We start from the raw sequence: 17,455 nt of genomic DNA, 5'->3' as shown, positions 1-17,455 counted from the left end.
GAGAGCGGGTTCCATTCCTTAATAGAACTTACGCCCGTCAGATCGATCGTCTAAACCAGCATTATAATTTATAAGAAAAAACTGTGGGCAGCATTACATTTGAAGCACAAATATAAAACAGTGGGTAGTATTACATTTGAAGCAGTAACTAACACACTATATAATAACAAAAAGAAGATCCGGTTTCAAACTAGTTTTGGCCACGAAGAATTGGTGGCAGTCTGGCACCAAACTAACGACATCGATTGGGTTGCACGTATCAAAGACGAACAAAAACCTCATTCACCTGACTATTTTATCTTATGACTAGAGGGCAGCCTGCACAGAAGAAAGGAATTTGTGTAAATGTTGATGATATCGCATATTCTTGATAAAAAAAGTACACAAAGACAGAAACCCTGTGTTTGGTACCTCTTGTGTAGAACAAAATACGCGAGATCACGTGCTGGTTTATGGTCGACTCTCTTCCTCCGGTATCTCCGAGAGCCCCATACGCTAGCATTGCCTATGCTCGTCAGTAATGCGGTCAAATTGCAAAAGAAATCAAAACGATGTTACTTTGAGCCCACAATTAAGCAGTTAAAAGCATACCCAAGAGGAATGACATCCTGCGGCATGGGCTTGTGTCGTGGCAATCGATTTTTCAGCAGGCGGTCCAGGTTGGGACGCAGACGAACCAACTCTTGCACCCTCGTCAAGGTCTCGAGCTTTATATCCTCCCAGTTCATGGATGCTCTGCGTTTACAAAGCACAAACCTCATTCTCGGCCTAAGCCAGCGAAATCTAACGGAGGGCGAGTTGGGATTACGCGAAAGTTCGCCATTCGTCTGACTGAACAAACTACGTAGGAGTACAAATCAATGCCGCGAAGACAAGTAGGTACAGTACCTGGCTTGTTGGGAAGTCATGGAGCAGTACATGTCCTTGCGTCGGGCTTCCTCGGGGCAGGTCTTGCGGATGGCCTCATCGGAGGGCCTGAGGAAAGAGGCAGCGCGACCGCCTTCGTCGCCGCGGCAGGCCAGCCAGGCAAGTATGGAATGGTGGGAGAGGCTGCTGAGGAGGGTGGCGTACTTGGTGGCGGCGCCATCCCCGTCCCCGTCTCCCCAGAGCGCCGAGAAGCGCCGCAGGTAGCGGTGGGTAGAGGCCCAGAGCCCTTGCCTCACAGTTGCTCCAGATGCGCCGCCTCGAAGAACAGCCCCGCCTCCATCTCCAGCCTGAGTTGGAGGTGATCGGAATAAGTAAGTACCGGAGTGAATCGTGAATCAAACAGCAAATTTTGCAACATGCGTGCTTACGTGTGGGCGGTGTGGTCAAGGCCGTGGTCCTTGAGGAGAGCGTCCAGCCGCCGGAGGTGGAGAATAACCTCGGCGGGACACTGCCCGTGATCACGACGCCCACCCATCCCGTCTCCGTCTGCAGGCACGGGAGGAGAAGAGGAAGTGCTTTTTTCAACTCGGTTTTTCTTTTTGGAACATAGACGCACGAAGCGTCCGGCTTTATAAATTAATAAAGCCACAAGACAGCATCCAACCAGGCATAATCCACATCAACATAAAACATAATTTCAGCGGGCACGCAGTCCCGGCAAAGTAGAAACTAATAGTTCACCAAGGCGACGATAGAACATAACTACGTAGATACTAGACGCAAAGCACTCGTCTCCGACTCGTCCCCGACAGCGCCCGTCTCCGACGCGTCCCCGACAGTGGCCCGTCTCCATCTGGAGCTCGACTCACCTCTGCTCCAGTGCGCACCATGTCCTTCAGATATGGCAACCGTGGCCTTAGACATGGGGCGGCCTGTGTCTTGGGCTCCCCTCGCTAACGAGGATGTTGAGGATGAGGAAGAGGAGTTGGCCCCGTTGACACTACCGGCGGCCACAAGCTCTGTCTCAGCAGCTCCGCCGACTGAACCCTGTGTGATGCAGGAGACGGAGGCGAGTGAAGGATGGCAAGAGGTGCTGCCTCGGCGCGGTCGGTGCTGTCCGGCCTCACCAACTCTGGCATTGCCCCCTCGTCCCATTCCGGCTTGGCTCTTTCGTAGGTGTTGCAGATGTCTTGTTTCTGGGCATCGTGCGGCTGATTGCAGAGATCCCTTGAGGTGCTCCCGCTGTTTGGAGAATGGCCACTGGGCGCGTGGGTGTCGCAATGCTTGGCGTCCATTCAGCTCTCTTGCATGCCTTGCCATGCCGCCACGGTCTCGCCTTGGCAATGAGCATTGCGCAGCTCTAGCTTCTTGTGAGGGTCCGATGAAATCCCAGCTCCCCTCCAAGGTGCTTCACCGCAGGTCCTGGGCATCGGTCGTTTCCACTCACGTTGAGTCGGGAACCCCATCCGATGTACTGCTCCGGTCCACTATAGCAGCGCAGGCGGAGCTCCTGGTGCGCGTTGGGAGCTTTCTGGAGCGAGCAGAGGCTGCTCTGGGAAAGCTCTCTCTTGTCTCGGCTGTGTTGCAATCCGCTCCTACGCCACGTCCTCCCAGTGAGGTTGATGTTGGTGGCTCAGTGGAGAGCAGTGTTGCGGAGCTCTATGGTTGTTTCTCCCCTAGAGCTGTGGACAACTCGTCACCTTCGCCTGCCTTGCCCACTGTGTTGTCTACCGCTGAGGGCGGGACCATTGCCGTGGTTGTGCCTCCGGTGCTGCAGGTGATGCCCGAGCTTCAAGTGGTATGTGCGAGCTCTGATTTGCCTCTATCAATGGAGCAAACGATGGTGGACACGCAAGCAACCACGAGTGAGGGACATGATTCAACTGTGACATGTGAGCAGAGTGAGGTGAGCTCGCTTGGGCGCTCACATGTGATTTTGGCACCCGTTCCACCGCCGCCGACGGATACTTCGAATGCTCTCTTTGCAAAAGAGCTTTGTGACTTGCTCGCTAGTGTGGAGGCTATTATTCCTGGAACTGGAAGGGCAATTGCCTGCCTCCTGACAGGATCGACTTACAAGGGCAAATGCAAGAAGGCGAGCGATTGCCCTCGGACCGGTTTAGTGCAGGAGAAGTCACTAAGGTGCAAAAGCAAGAAGAGTGGCGTCATAGGTAAGGTGCCCGCGGCTGCTTAGTGGATGATTCTCGGTCCCTCGGCTCATCCTCGCGACTGGCCGTCCTCACGGGTTGGGTCGTCATTGTGGTTTTGGTGTGGTCCACTATCTTTTGTTGGGATGTTCTTGTTGGGTTCAATCGTGGTGTACAAGCGTCAAGAGCTATGTTTGTAGTATGTTGGGAGGGTTTGGTGGGTTGCAGGTGTACTCATGGGGTCTCGTGATTGGTGAGTAGTCCAATTATGGTATGATTGTATTGGTTTTAGCCCGGTTTTCCGTAAATTAACTGGGCAATTCTCTTCTTCTTAATTAATCGATGAGGCAATTCTTTTGCCTCCGTTTCGGAAAAAAAAAATGCTCAAGCGTGCGGATCTTGAAGTCTTGCTCTTGCCGTGCACAACTTGATCTGCTCCATGATCTCATTCATGCGGCCCTCGTCACGCTGCTTCCCCAATGGCGCCCAAGCCTGTAAGAAAATATGACATTAGAAAAGAATCTCAGCTGGGTGAGCAGGGAACTTGTGTTCGATAGTAATTTTGTTCCTCACAGTCCAAATGGACCAAAACATCGCCCCAACGCAGCGCCACACCACTCGTGCATTCGCACCCCTCTGTGCGATTAACAATGCAAGAAGGTCCGAGCTATTTTGCGGGTTTCAGTTCTGATTGAAGGTATCCCTGACCGTGCTCCACGCAAATCTAGCTAGACGGCACTTGAAGAAGACGTGGTTAGCGTCCTCTCCAAGACCGCAGATGGCGCATGTCCCGTTCGCCGACCCATTGCGTTTGGCCACATTATCCGAGGTTGGTAGCCGGTTGCGAAATATTTGCCACAAAAATATCTTGATCTTGAGGGGAATGCCAGCCTTCCATAGCCCTCTGTACATATCAAGCCCATTCCCCTCCGTAAGTTTCTCGTATAAGGATTTCACCGAGAATTTACGAGAAGCCGTAAGCTTCCAGTCGATCTGATCGTGATCCTGGCTGAGACTCCACCCCTCGAGCTCAGCCACCAGTTCCTCCCAAGCCGTCGCCTCTCCCGCTTCCAGAGGTCTGAAGAAGGAGATCGCCGGGGGTGCACTCTAAGGATGTCAGCGACCATAATGTGTGTGTCCATGGCAAGTTGATACAACTGCGGGTGTGATTGCCACAGCGGAGTTTGTCCCTTCCAGCAGTCCAGCCAAAAGCGCGTGGACTTGCCGTTGTTGACTGCAAACTGGGCCCCAACCGCAAACGCAGGCCTTGCCGCTTGAATGCCATTCCAAAAGGACAAACCCTTGGGCTTGGCCTTAAAGAGGTTCCCACCCGGGAAGTATTTAGCCCGGAGAATATCAGCCCAGAGACCCTTCTCGTTTTGGGCAAGGCGCCACCACCATTTGGTGAGTAGTGCAACGTTCATGAGCTTCGAATTCGTGATCCCCAGACCACCGAACTTCTTTGGACAACACACCGCAGCCCACTTAACCAGGTGGTATTTGCGTTTCGTCCCAGTTCCTTCCCAAAAGAACCGGGCGCATGGCGTGTCAAGTTTGGCATGCACTCCGTCTACTAGGAGGAACATGACCATAGTAAAGATAGGCAAGGAGGATAAGCTAGAATTGGTCAAAATTAACCTAGCAGCGGAGGACATGAACTTACCTCTCCACGGACTAACCCGATTCACCACTTTGTCGTATAGTGGCGCCCAGTCGGCAATAGTCAAGTTTTTGTGGTTTATCGGGAGCCCTAAGTATTTGATCGGAAACTTCCCAATCTTATAGTTGAGCAAGTTTGCGACTCTCCAGCTTTCATGATCATCCATCCCTATGGTGATCACTTCGCTTTTGAGAAAATTAATCTTGAGACTCGAAAGAATCTCAAAAGCAATCAGAAGCAACTTAATTGTTGCAATGCAATGGTCGTCTGGCTTGAATAACAACATCGTCTCATCCGCGTATTGCATATGTGTCACGCCGCCGGGGATGAGGTGAGAGATTAACCCTTTGATATGCCCCGCAGCCCCGGCTTTGCTAATCAAAGCCGCCAAAGCGTCCGCAACAAAATTAAAGATCAAAGGAGAGCTAGGGTCTCCCTGCCTAAGGCCGCATTTGTTGCGAAAAAAGTTGCCCATTTCACCATTGATAGTCACCGCCGTGTGTCCACTACTCACGAGGTGCATGATACGATGGACAAAGCCCACATCAAAACCCTTTTTGATGAGGACCTCATGCACGAACTCCCAGTTCACACAATCGTATGCTTTCTCGAAATCTAACTTAAGGAGGACGCCTCTAGACTTGGTACGTTTTAGCTCATGAATGATTTCGAGCAAACTCGGTTTTTCTTTTCCTTGAGGGTCGATTCGGTTTTTCTTATTAATTTTTTTAGGAAAACCAAGCTTTATTCATCAAAGACCACAGAGTGTGGGAAACATCGCTGGTCATGGGATTGGCCAAACCAAAGTGGCGTCTCAGACCAAAAGTAAGAGAGTGCTTGGCTAGTTTATGAGACTCTACATTGACCCTACGACTTTCAAAAATAAAATTACAATTGAAAAGTGCTGCTTAGAGCTTGATTTCCCTAATGATCGCTCCATATCTTCCTGCCGAATCGCTCTTTATATCCATAACTACTTGCTTGCAATCCGAAGAGACTACCATGTTCTTGTTGGGTTTCGTAGTAATTTCAAAAAAATTCCTACGCACACGCAAGATCATGGTGATGCATAGCAACGAGATGGGAGAGTGTTGTCTACGTACCCACGCAGACCGACTTCGGAAGCGTTGACGCAACGTAGAGGAAGTAGTCGTACGTCTTCCCGATCCGACAGATCCAAGCACCGTTACTCCGGCACCTCCGAGTTCTTAGCACACGTACAGCTAGATGACGATCCCCGGGCTCCGATCCAGCAAAGCGTCGGGGAGGAGTTCCGTCAGCACGACGGTGTGGTGACGATCTTGATGTTCTACCGACGTAGGACTTCGCCTAAGCACTACAACGATATGACCGAGGTGGAATATGGTGGCAGGGGGCACCGCACACGGCTAAGGAACAATCACGTGGATCAACTTCTGTGTCTAGAGGTGCCCCCTGCCTCCGTATATAAAGGAGCCAAGGGGGAGGGGGCCGCCGGCCAGGAGGAGGGCGCAGGAGGAGTCCTACTCCTACCGGGAGTAGGACTCCCCCCCCCCCAATCCTAGTTGGACTAGGATTCCCCGAGGGGGAAAGAGAGAGAGGGGGGCCGGCCACCTCTCCTAGTCCTAATAGGACTAGGGGAGGGGGGGAGGCGCGCGGCCACCTTGGGCTGCCCCTTTCTCCTTTCCACTAAAGCCCATTAAGGCCCATATGGCTCCCGGGGGGTTCCGGTAACCTCCCGGTACTCCGGTAAAATCCCGATTTCACCCAGAACACTTCCGATGTCCAAATATAGGCTTCCAATATATCAATCTTTATGTCTCGACCATTTTGAGACTCCTCGTCATGTCCATGATCACATCCAGGACTCCGAACTAACTTCGGTACATCAAAATGCATAAACTCATAATAATTGTCATCGTAACGTTAAGCGTGCGGACCCTATGGTTCGAGAATAATGTAGACATGACTGAGACACATCTCCGGTCAATAACCAATAGCGGGACCTGGATGCCCATATTGGCTCCTACATATTCAACGAAGATCTTTATCGGTCAGACCGCATAACAACATACGTTGTTCCCTTTGTCATCGGTATGTTACTTGCCCGAGATTCGATCGTCGGTATCCAATACCTAGTTCAATCTCGTTACTGGCAAGTCTCTTTACTCGTTCCGTAATACATCATCCCGCAACTAACTCATTAGTTGCAATGCTTGCAAGGCTTATGTGATGTGCATTACCGAGAGGCCAGAGATACCTCTCCGACAATCGGAGTGACAAATCCTATTCTCAAAATACGCCAACCCAACATCTACCATTGGAGACACCTATAGAGCTCCTTTATAATCACCCAGTTACATTGTGACGTTTGGTAGCACACAAAGTGTTCCTCCGGCAAACGGGAGTTGCATAATCTCATAGTCATAGGAACATGTATAAGTCATGAAGAAAGCAATTGCAACATACTAATCGATCGGGTGCTAAGCTAATGGAATGGGTCATGTCAATCAGATCATTCAACTAATGATGTGACCTCGTTAATCAAATAACAACACTTTGTTCATGGTTAGGAAACATAACCATCTTTGATTATCGAGCTAGTCAAGTAGAGGCATACTAGTGACACTAAGTTTGTCTATGTATTCACACATGTATTATGTTTCCGGTTAATACAATTCTAGCATGAATAATAAACATTTATCATGATATAAGGAAATAAATAATAACTTTATTATTGCCTCTAGGGCATATTTCCTTCAGTCTCCCACTTGCACTAGAGTCAATAATCTAGATTATAATGTAATGATTCTAACACCCATGGAGCCTTGGTGCTGATCATGTTTTGCTCGTGGAAGAGGCTTAGTCAACGGGTCTGCAACATTCAGATCCGTATGTATCTTGCAAATCTCTATGTCTCCCACCTGGACTAGATCCCGGATGGAATTGAAGCGTCTCTTGATGTGCTTGGTTCTCTTGTGAAATCTGGATTCCTTTGCCAAGGCAATTGCACCAGTATTGTCACAAAAGATTTTCATTGGACCCGATGCACTAGGTATGACACCTAGATCGGATATGAACTCCTTCATCCAGACTCCTTCGTTCGCTGCTTCCGAAGCAGCTATGTACTCCGCTTCACATGTAGATCCCGCTACGACGCTTTGTTTAGAACTGCACCAACTGACAGCTCCACCGTTTAATGTAAACACGTATCCGGTTTGCGATTTAGAATCGTCCGGATCAGTGTCAAAGCTTGGATCAAAGTAACCTCTTACGGTGAGCTCTTTGTCACCTCCATATACGAGAAACATATCCTTAGTCCTTTTCAGGTATTTCAGGATGTTCTTGACCGCTGTCCAGTGATCCACTCCTGGATTACTTTGGTACCTCCCTGCTAAGCTTATAGCAAGGCACACATCAGGTCTGGTACACAGCATTGCATACATGATAGAGCCTATTACTGAAGCATAGGGAACATCTTTCATTTTCTCTCTATCTTCTGCAGTGGTCGGGCATTGAGTCTGACTCAACTTCACACCTTGTAACACAGGCAAGAACCCTTTCTTTGCTTGATCCATTTTGAACTTCTTCAAAATCTTGTCAAGGTATGTGCTTTGTGAAAGTCCAATTAAGCGCCTTGATCTATCTCTATAGATCTTTATGCCTAATATGTAAGCAGCTTCACCGAGGTCTTTCATTGAAAAACTCTTATTCAAGTATCCCTTTATGCTATCCAGAAATTCTATATCATTTCCAATCAGTAATATGTCATCCACATATAATATTAGAAATGCTACAGAGCTCCCACTCACTTTCTTGTAAATACAGGCTTCTCCGAAAGTCTGTATAAAACCAAATGCTTTGATCACACTATCAAAGCATTTATTCCAACTCCGAGAGGCTTGCACCAGTCCATAAATGGATTGCTGGAGTTTGCATACTTTGTTAACTCCCTTTGGATCGACAAAACCTTCCGGTTGCATCATATACAACTCTTCTTCCAGAAATCCATTCAGGAATGCAGTTTTGACATCCATCTGCCAAATTTCATAATCATAAAATGCGGCAATCGCTAACATGATTCGGACAGACTTAAGCATCGCTACGGGTGAGAAAGTCTCATCGTAGTCAACCCCTTGAACTTGTCGAAAACCTTTTGCGACAAGTCCAGCTTTGTAGACAGTAACATTACCATCAGCGTCAGTCTTCTTCTTGAAGATCCATTTATTCTCAATTGCTTGCCGATCATCGGGCAAGTCAACCAAAGTCCATACTTTGTTCTCATACATGGATCCCATCTCAAATTTCATGGCTTCAAGCCATTTTGCGGAATCTGGGCTCACCATCGCTTCTTCATAGTTCGTAGGTTCATCATGATCTAGCAGCATGATTTCCAGAACGGGATTACCGTACCACTCTGGTGCGAATCTCGCTCTGGTTGATCTATGAGGTTCAGTAGTATCTTGTCCTGAAGTTTCATGATCATCATCATTAGCTTCCTCACTAATTCGTTTTGGTGTCGCAGAAACAGTTTTCTGTGATGTACTACTTTCCAATAAGGGAGCAGGTATAGTTACCTCGTCAAGTTCTACTTTCCTCCCACTCACTTCTTTCGAGAGAAACTCCTTCTCTAGAAAGGATCCATTCTTAGCAACGAATGTCTTGCCTTCGGATCTGTGATAGAAGGTGTACCCAACAGTCTCCTTTAGGTATCCTATGAAGACACATTTCTCCGATTTGGGCTCGAGCTTATCAGGTTGAAGCTTTTTCACATAAGCATCGCAGCCCCAAACTTTAAGAAATGACAACTTTGGTTTCTTGCCAAACCATAGTTCATAAGGCGTCGTCTCAACGGATTTTGATGGTGCCCTATTTAATGTGAATGCGGCCGTCTCTAAAGCATAACCCCAAAACGATAGCGGTAAATCAGTAAGAGACATCATAGATCGCACCATATCTACTAAAGTACGATTACGACGTTCGGACACACCATTACGCTGTGGTGTTCCAGGTGGCGTGAGTTGCGAAACTATTCCGCATTGTTTCAAATGTACACCAAACTCATAACTCAAATATTCTCCTCCACGATCAGATCGTAGAGACTTTATTTTCTTGTTACGATGATTTTCAACTTCACTCTAAAATTCTTTGAACTTTTCAAATGTTTCAGACTTGTGTTTCATTAAGTAGATATACCCATATCTGCTTAAGTCATCTGTGAAGGTGAGAAAATAACGATATCCGCCACGAGCCTCAATATTCATCGGACCACATACATCGGTATGTATGATTTCCAATAAATCTGTTGCTCTCTCCATAGTACCGGAGAACGGCGTTTTAGTCATCTTGCCCATGAGGCAAGGTTCGCAAGTACCAAGTGATTCATAATCAAGTGGTTCCAAAAGTCCATCAGTATGGAGTTTCTTCATGCGCTTTATACCGATATGGCCTAAACGGCAGTGCCACAAATAAGTTGCACTATCATTATCAACTCTGCATCTTTTGGCTTCAACATTATGAATATGTGTGTTACTACTATCGAGATTCATCAAAAATAGACCACTCTTCAAAGGTGCATGACCATAAAAGATATTACTCATATAAATAGAACAACCATTATTCTCTGATTTAAATGAATAACCGTCTCGCATCAAACAAGATCCAGATATAATGTTTATGCTCAACGCTGGCACCAAATAACAATTATTTAGGTCTAATATTAATCCCGAAGGTAGATGTAGAGGTAGCGTGCCGACCGCGATCACATCGACTTTGGAACCGTTTCCCACACGCATCGTCACCTCGTCCTTTGCCAGTGTTTGCTTAATCCGTAGTCCCTGTTTCGAGTTGCAAATATTAGCAACTGAACCAGTATCAAATACCCAGGTGCTACTACGAGCTCTAGTAAGGTACACATCAATAACATGTATATCACATATACCTTTGTTCACCTTGCCATCCTTCTTATCCGCCAAATACTTGGGGCGGTTCCGCTTCCAGTGACCAGTCTGCTTGCAGTAGAAGCACTCAGTTTCAGGCTTAGGTCCAGACTTGGGTTTCTTCTCCTGAGCAGCAACTTGCTTGTTGTTCTTCTTGAAGTTCCCCTTCTTCTTCCCTTTGCCCTTTTTCTTGAAACTAGTGGTCTTGTTAACCATCAACACTTGATGCTCCTTCTTGATTTCCACCTCCGCAGCTTTCAGCATTGCGAAGAGCTCGAGAATAGTCTTGTTCATCCCTTGCATATTATAGTTCATCACGAAGCTCTTGTAGCTCGGTGGTAGTGATTGGAGAATTCTGTCAATGACGCAATCATCTGGAAGATTAACTCCCATCTGAATCAAGTGATTATTATACCCAGACATTTTGAGTATATGCTCACTGACAGAACTGTTCTCCTCCATCTTGCAGCTATAGAACTTATTGGAGACTTCATATCTCTCAATCCGGGCATTTGCTTGAAATATTAACTTCAACTCCTGGAACATCTCATATGCTCCATGACGTTCAAAACGTCGTTGAAGTCCTGATTCTAAGCCGTAAAGCATGGCACACTGAACTATCGAGTAGTCATCAGCTTTGCTCTGCCAGACGTTCATAACATCTGGTGTTGCTCCAGCAGCAGGCCTGGCACCCAGCGGTGCTTCCAGGACGTAATTCTTCTGAGTAGCAATGAGGATAATCCTCAAGTTACGGACCCAGTTTGTGTAATTGCTACCATCATCTTTCAACTTTGCTTTCTCAAGGAACGCATTAAAATTCAACGGAACAACAGCACGAGCCATCTATCTACAATCAACATAAACAAGCAAGATACTATTAGGTACAAAGTTCATGATAAGTTTAAGTTCAATTAATCAAATTACTTAAGAACTCCCACTTAGATAGACATCCCTCTAATCCTCTAAGTGATCACGTGATCCAAATCAACTAAACCATAACCGATCATCACGTGAGATGGAGTAGTTTTCAATGGTGAACATCGTTATGTTGATCATATCTACTATATGATTCACGCTCGACCTTTCGGTCTCCGTGTTCCGAGGCCATATCTGCATATGCTAGGCTCATCAAGTTTAACCTGAGTATTCTGCATGTGCAAAAACTGGCTTGCACCCGTTGTAGATGGACGTAGAGCTTATCACACCCGATCATCACATGGTGTCTGGGCACGACGAACTTTGGCAACGGTGCATACTCAGGGAGAACACTTCTTGATAATTTAGTGAGAGATCATCTTATAATGCTACCGTCAATCAAAGCAAGATAAGATGCATAAAAGGATAAACATCACATGAAATCAATATAAGTGATATGATATGGTCATCATCATCTTGTGCTTGTGATCTCCATCTCCGAAGCACCGTCATGATCACCATCGTCACCGGCGTGACACCTTGATCTCCATCGTAGCATCGTTGTCGTCTCGCCAATCTTATGCTTCCACGACTATCGCTACCGCTTAGTGATAAAGTAAAGCATTACATCGCAATTGCATTGCATACAATAAAGCGACAACCATATGGCTCCTGCCAGTTGCCGATAACTCGGTTACAAAACATGATCATCTCATACAATAAAATTCATCATCATGCCTTGACCATATGACATCACAACATGCCCTGCAAAAACAAGTTAGACGTCCTCTACTTTGTTGTTGCAAGTTTTACGTGGCTGCTACGGGCTTAAGCAAGAACCAATCTCACCTACGCATCAAAACCACAACGATAGTTTGTCAAATAGACTCCGTTTTAACCTTCACAAGGACCGGGCGTAGCCATACTCGGTTCAACTAAAGTTGGAGAGACAGTCGCCCGCAAGCCACCTATGTGCAGAGCACGTCGGGGGAACCGGTCTCGCGTAAACATACGCGTAATGTTGGTCCGAGTCGTCTCGTCCAACAATACCGCTGAACCAAAGTATGACATGCTGGTAGGCAGTATGACTTATATCGCCCACAACTCACTTGTGTTCTACTCGTGCATATAACATCAAACCATAAAACCTAGGCTCGGATGCCACTGTTGGGTTTCGTAGTAATTTCAAAAAATTTCCTATGCACACGCAAGATCATGGTGATGCATAGCAACGAGATGGGAGAGTGTTGTCTATGTACCCACGCAGACCGACTTCGGAAGCGTTGACGCAATGTAGAGGAAGTAGTCGTACGTCTTCCCGATCCGACCGATCCAAGCACCGTTACTCCGGCACCTCCGAGTTCTTAGCACACGTACAGCTCGATGACGATCCCCGGGCTCCGATCCAGCAAAGCGTCGGGGAGGAGTTCCGTCAGCACGACGGCGTGGTGACGATCTTGATGTTCTACCAATGCAGGGCTTCGCCTAAGCACTACAACAATATGACCGAGGTGGAATATGGTGGCAGGGGGCACCGCACACGGCTAAGGAACGATCACGTGGATCAACTTCTGTGTCTAGAGGTGCCCCCTGCCTCCGTATATAAAGGAGCCAAGGGGGAGGGGGCCACCGGCCAGGAGGAGGGCGCAGGAGGAGTCCTACTCCTACCGGGAGTAGGACTCCCCCCCCCAATCCTAGCTGGACTAGGATTCCCCGAGGGGGAAAGAGAGAGAGAGGGGGGCCGGCCACCTCTCCTAGTCCTAATAGGACTAGGGGAGGGGGGAGGCGCGCAGCCACCTTGGGCTGCCCCTTTCTCCTTTCCACTAAAGCCCATTAAGGCCCATATGGCTCCCGGGGGGTTCCGGTAACCTCCCGGTACTCCGGTAAAATCCCGATTTCACCCGGAACACTTCCGATGTCCAAATATAGGCTTCCAATATATCAATATTTATGTCTCGACCATTTTGAGACTCCTCGTCATGTCCGTGATCACATCCGGGACTCCGAACTAACTTTGGTACATCAAAATGCATAAACTCATAATAACTGTCATTGTAACATTAAGCGTGCGGACCCTACGGTTCGAGAATAATGTAGACATGACTAAGACACATCTCCGGTCAATAACCAATAGCGGGACCTGGATGCCCATATTGGCTCCTACATATTCAACGAAGATCTTTATCGGTCAGACCGCATAACAACATATGTTGTTCCCTTTGTCATCGGTATGTTACTTGCCCGAGATTCGATCGTCGGTATCCAATACCTAGTTCAATCTCGTTACTGGCAAGTCTCTTTACTCGTTCCGTAATACATCATCCCGCAACTAACTCATTAGTTGCAATGCTTGCAAGGCTTATGTGATGTGCATTACCGAGAGGGCCCAGAGATACCTCTCCGACAATCGGAGTGACAAATCCTATTCTCGAAATACGCCAACCCAACATCTACCATTGGAGACACCTGTAGAGCTCCTTTATAATCACCCAGTTACGTTGTGACGTTTGGTAGCACACAGAGTGTTCCTCCGGCAAACGGGAGTTGCATAATCTCATAGTCATAGGAACATGTATAAGTCATGAAGAAAGCAATAGCAACATACTAATCGATCGGGTGCTAAGCTAATGGAATGGGTCATGTCAATCAGATCATTCAACTAATGATGTGACCTCGTTAATCAAATAACAACACTTTGTTCATGGTTAGGAAACATAACCATCTTTGATTATTGAGCTAGTCAAGTAGAGGCATACTAGTGACACTAAGTTTGTCTATGTATTCACACATGTATTATGTTTCCGGTTAATACAATTCTAGCATGAATAATAAACATTTATCATGATATAAGGAAATAAATAATAACTTTATTATTGCCTCTAGGGCATATTTCCTTCAGTTCTGAACATGCATATCTCCCGCAAGTGCTAGGCCTTCTCTCACCGTGATGGCTTCAAGTATTGCTAGATTCTGAACCCCTACTATTACCAGCGTTGAACTGCCCACGAAGTTGCCATTATCATCTGTGCAAACAGCTGAAACTGCTCCACCTCTGCCTTGGCGGGTTGCTGCATCCACATGGATTTTGTGAAAACCCGTCGGTGGTGCCCTTGGTCTCAGCACTCGTCCTTGCATTGGAGGTACGGTTTTTCTTGTCTCTTCCCTTTCAGATATCATTCCAATTTCTTCAATATAGCTATTGACGAAGGAGTATGTCGCATGAGGGCTTTGAAATATACCTTCGTGGATAGCCTTCTGGCGAGCTGTCCAGATCGCCCATAATGTACCTGAAAGTTTGACAAACATGTCATGTGAGAAAAGCTCCATCAATATGAACAGCCACTTCTTTGCGCTGGGCTCCGTGGTTGATATCAATTGTTATGCCATCTCGTCTCCGACTAGGGCCCAAATGCATGGTGACATCGTACAGTTCACAAGTGAATGTCTCCATGAATCTGGCGCTCCGCATATACCGCAAGCAGGTGAGTCTGTCATGTGCCTATGAGCTCTTACATCGTTTGTGGGCATCAATTGCTTGGACAAATGCCACAAGAACACTCTGACCTTTCCCCGTACCTTGGTGTTCCACAAGTTTTTCCATGACTTCTCCTCTATAGTCGTCCTAGAGGGGCCAGCATTGCCTTCGAGCCATGCCTCCCTCCGCTGCTTTATAGTCACCAACATTCTATATGCCGATTTCACCGTGAAATTTCCTTTCTTTTCAAAGTTCCAACTCCAGAAATCTGGGATGTTTCTTGTGCAAAGCGGGATCCCAAGGATGACTGGGACATCCATTGGCATGAACACCTCCTCCACTTGTTCCTTGATCCAACTAGCAGATGTAGGGTCGATGAGCTCAGAGACAAAAATGGGAGGGTTGGGAGATACACTACCATACGGACGTAGCATTTCATCACGCGGGAGCCAATTATCAGTCTAGATGTTTGTTGATTGTCCATTCCCGATTCGCTTGATCAGTCCCAGTTTCAGCGTATCTCGTCCCTCTATCATGGCCCGCCATATCTGGCTTGGGTGGGTACCCATCTCAGCTTCTAGTATTGTACTATTAGGGAAGTAGACTCCCTTCAAGATTCAGCCACTTAGAGAGTCTGGGTTAAGCAAAGAGTCTCCATGCCTGACGAGCTAACATAGCAAGGTTAAAGAGCTCAAAATCTTTGAAGCCTAAACCACCCATATCTTTGGGTTGCATCATAGATTTCCATGATACCCAATGTGGTTTGCGCTGACCATCTTTGCTCCCCCACCAGAACTTTCTGATCAGTTTGTTCAGATGCTCGCATAGACCCTTGGGAAGTTTGAAGCATGACATGGAAAATACAAGGACGGCTTGAGCAACTGATTTTATTAGCACCTCTTTGCCGGCTGATGACAACGCTTTAGCAATCCAACCCTGTATTTTGCTCCAGAGGAGGTCTTTGAGATACTTAAAGGCACCATTTTTTGACCCACCAATGCCTGATGGCATACCAAGATACTTTTCATTCAAAGTTTCATTCTGTACATTTAACAAGTTCTTTATGTCTTGTCTCGTACTGTCTGGCACCCCCTTGCTAAAGAAAATAGATGATTTTGCATTGTTTACCCACTTCCCGGATGCTTGACAATATTGGTCCAAAACCATGTTCACCTCAATAGCTCCCTCACTGTTTGCCTTGAAAAACAGCAGGCTGTCATCAGCGAATAGCAAATGGTTCACCAGTGGCGCCGTGGGTGCCACCTGTAGACCTTTCAAATTGGATGAGTCTCTTCTGGATTTTAATAGGCATGACAAGCTCTCTGCTGCTAGCAAGAAAAAATATGGAGAGATTGGGTCCCCTTGTCTTATCCCCCTTGATGGTTCAAACTCTTCAAGTTTCTTATCATTGAACATCACAGAAAATTTAACTATGGTAACCAGACTCATAACAATGTCCACCCACCTATTGGTGAAGCCAAGTTTGAGCATAATCGCCTTTAGATAGGGCCATTTCAGTCTATCATAGGCTTTCATCATATCAAGCTTCAGCACACAGGACTGATGCTTTTTGCCTTGTTCCTCTTCATAAAGTGTAAGCACTCGTAAGCTATGATAATATTATCAGTAATTAACCTTTCAGGAACAAAGGCTGACTGCTCGTCAGATATGATATCAGGCAGAACTATCTTCAGACGGTTAGAAATCACCTTCGAAGCAATCTTGTAAAGTACATTACACAAGCTTATTGGACGAAGCTGTGCGAGTAGCGTAGGTTTTTTTACCTTCGGGATCAACACCAAGACTGTCTCATTGATACACTCGGCCGACTTGTTTCCTTCAACAATTTTCAGCACCACATTTGCGACTTCATCCTTGCAAATATCCTAATGCCTCTAGAAGAAGTGAGCTGGGAAGCCATCTGCCCCGGCGCTTTGGTTGGAAACATCTTGAACAAGGCGTTTTTGACCTCCTCCTGACTGTAAGGTGCATTTAATTTCAAGTTCATATCTGGAGTTACCTTACGTGGAACTGTCTCTAACACCTGTTCCATATTATGAGTTCCTTCTGAAGTGTATAACTCCTTATAAAAAGTTGTGGACAATGTCTCCATCTCGTCAGCGTCCTCGGTCAGCTGCCCATCTGGATGTTGTAAAGATTTTATTTTATTTTTCCTTCTGTGCCTACTAGCTCTGAGATGAAAAAAAATATGTGTTTTTGTCTCCATGCACTAACCAGACAATTCTTGCATGTTGGCGCCAAAGAATCTCTTCTCTGTGAAAAAGTTCGACCAATCTATCCGTCACCTTTACCTCTGCATGGCTCGGGCCTGTACGTCCTGGAGTCTGCGGCATTAGATCAAGCTGTCGCTTTAATAGGTAGATCTCCCGCCTGATACGTCTCCAACGCATCTACTTTTCCAAACAATTTTGCCCTTGTTTTGGACTCTAACTTGCATGATTTGAATAGAACT

Source organism: Triticum aestivum, chromosome 5A, assembly GCF_018294505.1.
Source record: "Triticum aestivum cultivar Chinese Spring chromosome 5A, IWGSC CS RefSeq v2.1, whole genome shotgun sequence".
Taxonomy (NCBI): Eukaryota; Viridiplantae; Streptophyta; class Magnoliopsida; order Poales; family Poaceae; genus Triticum; species Triticum aestivum.
Note: the sequence above shows the minus strand (reverse complement) of the source record.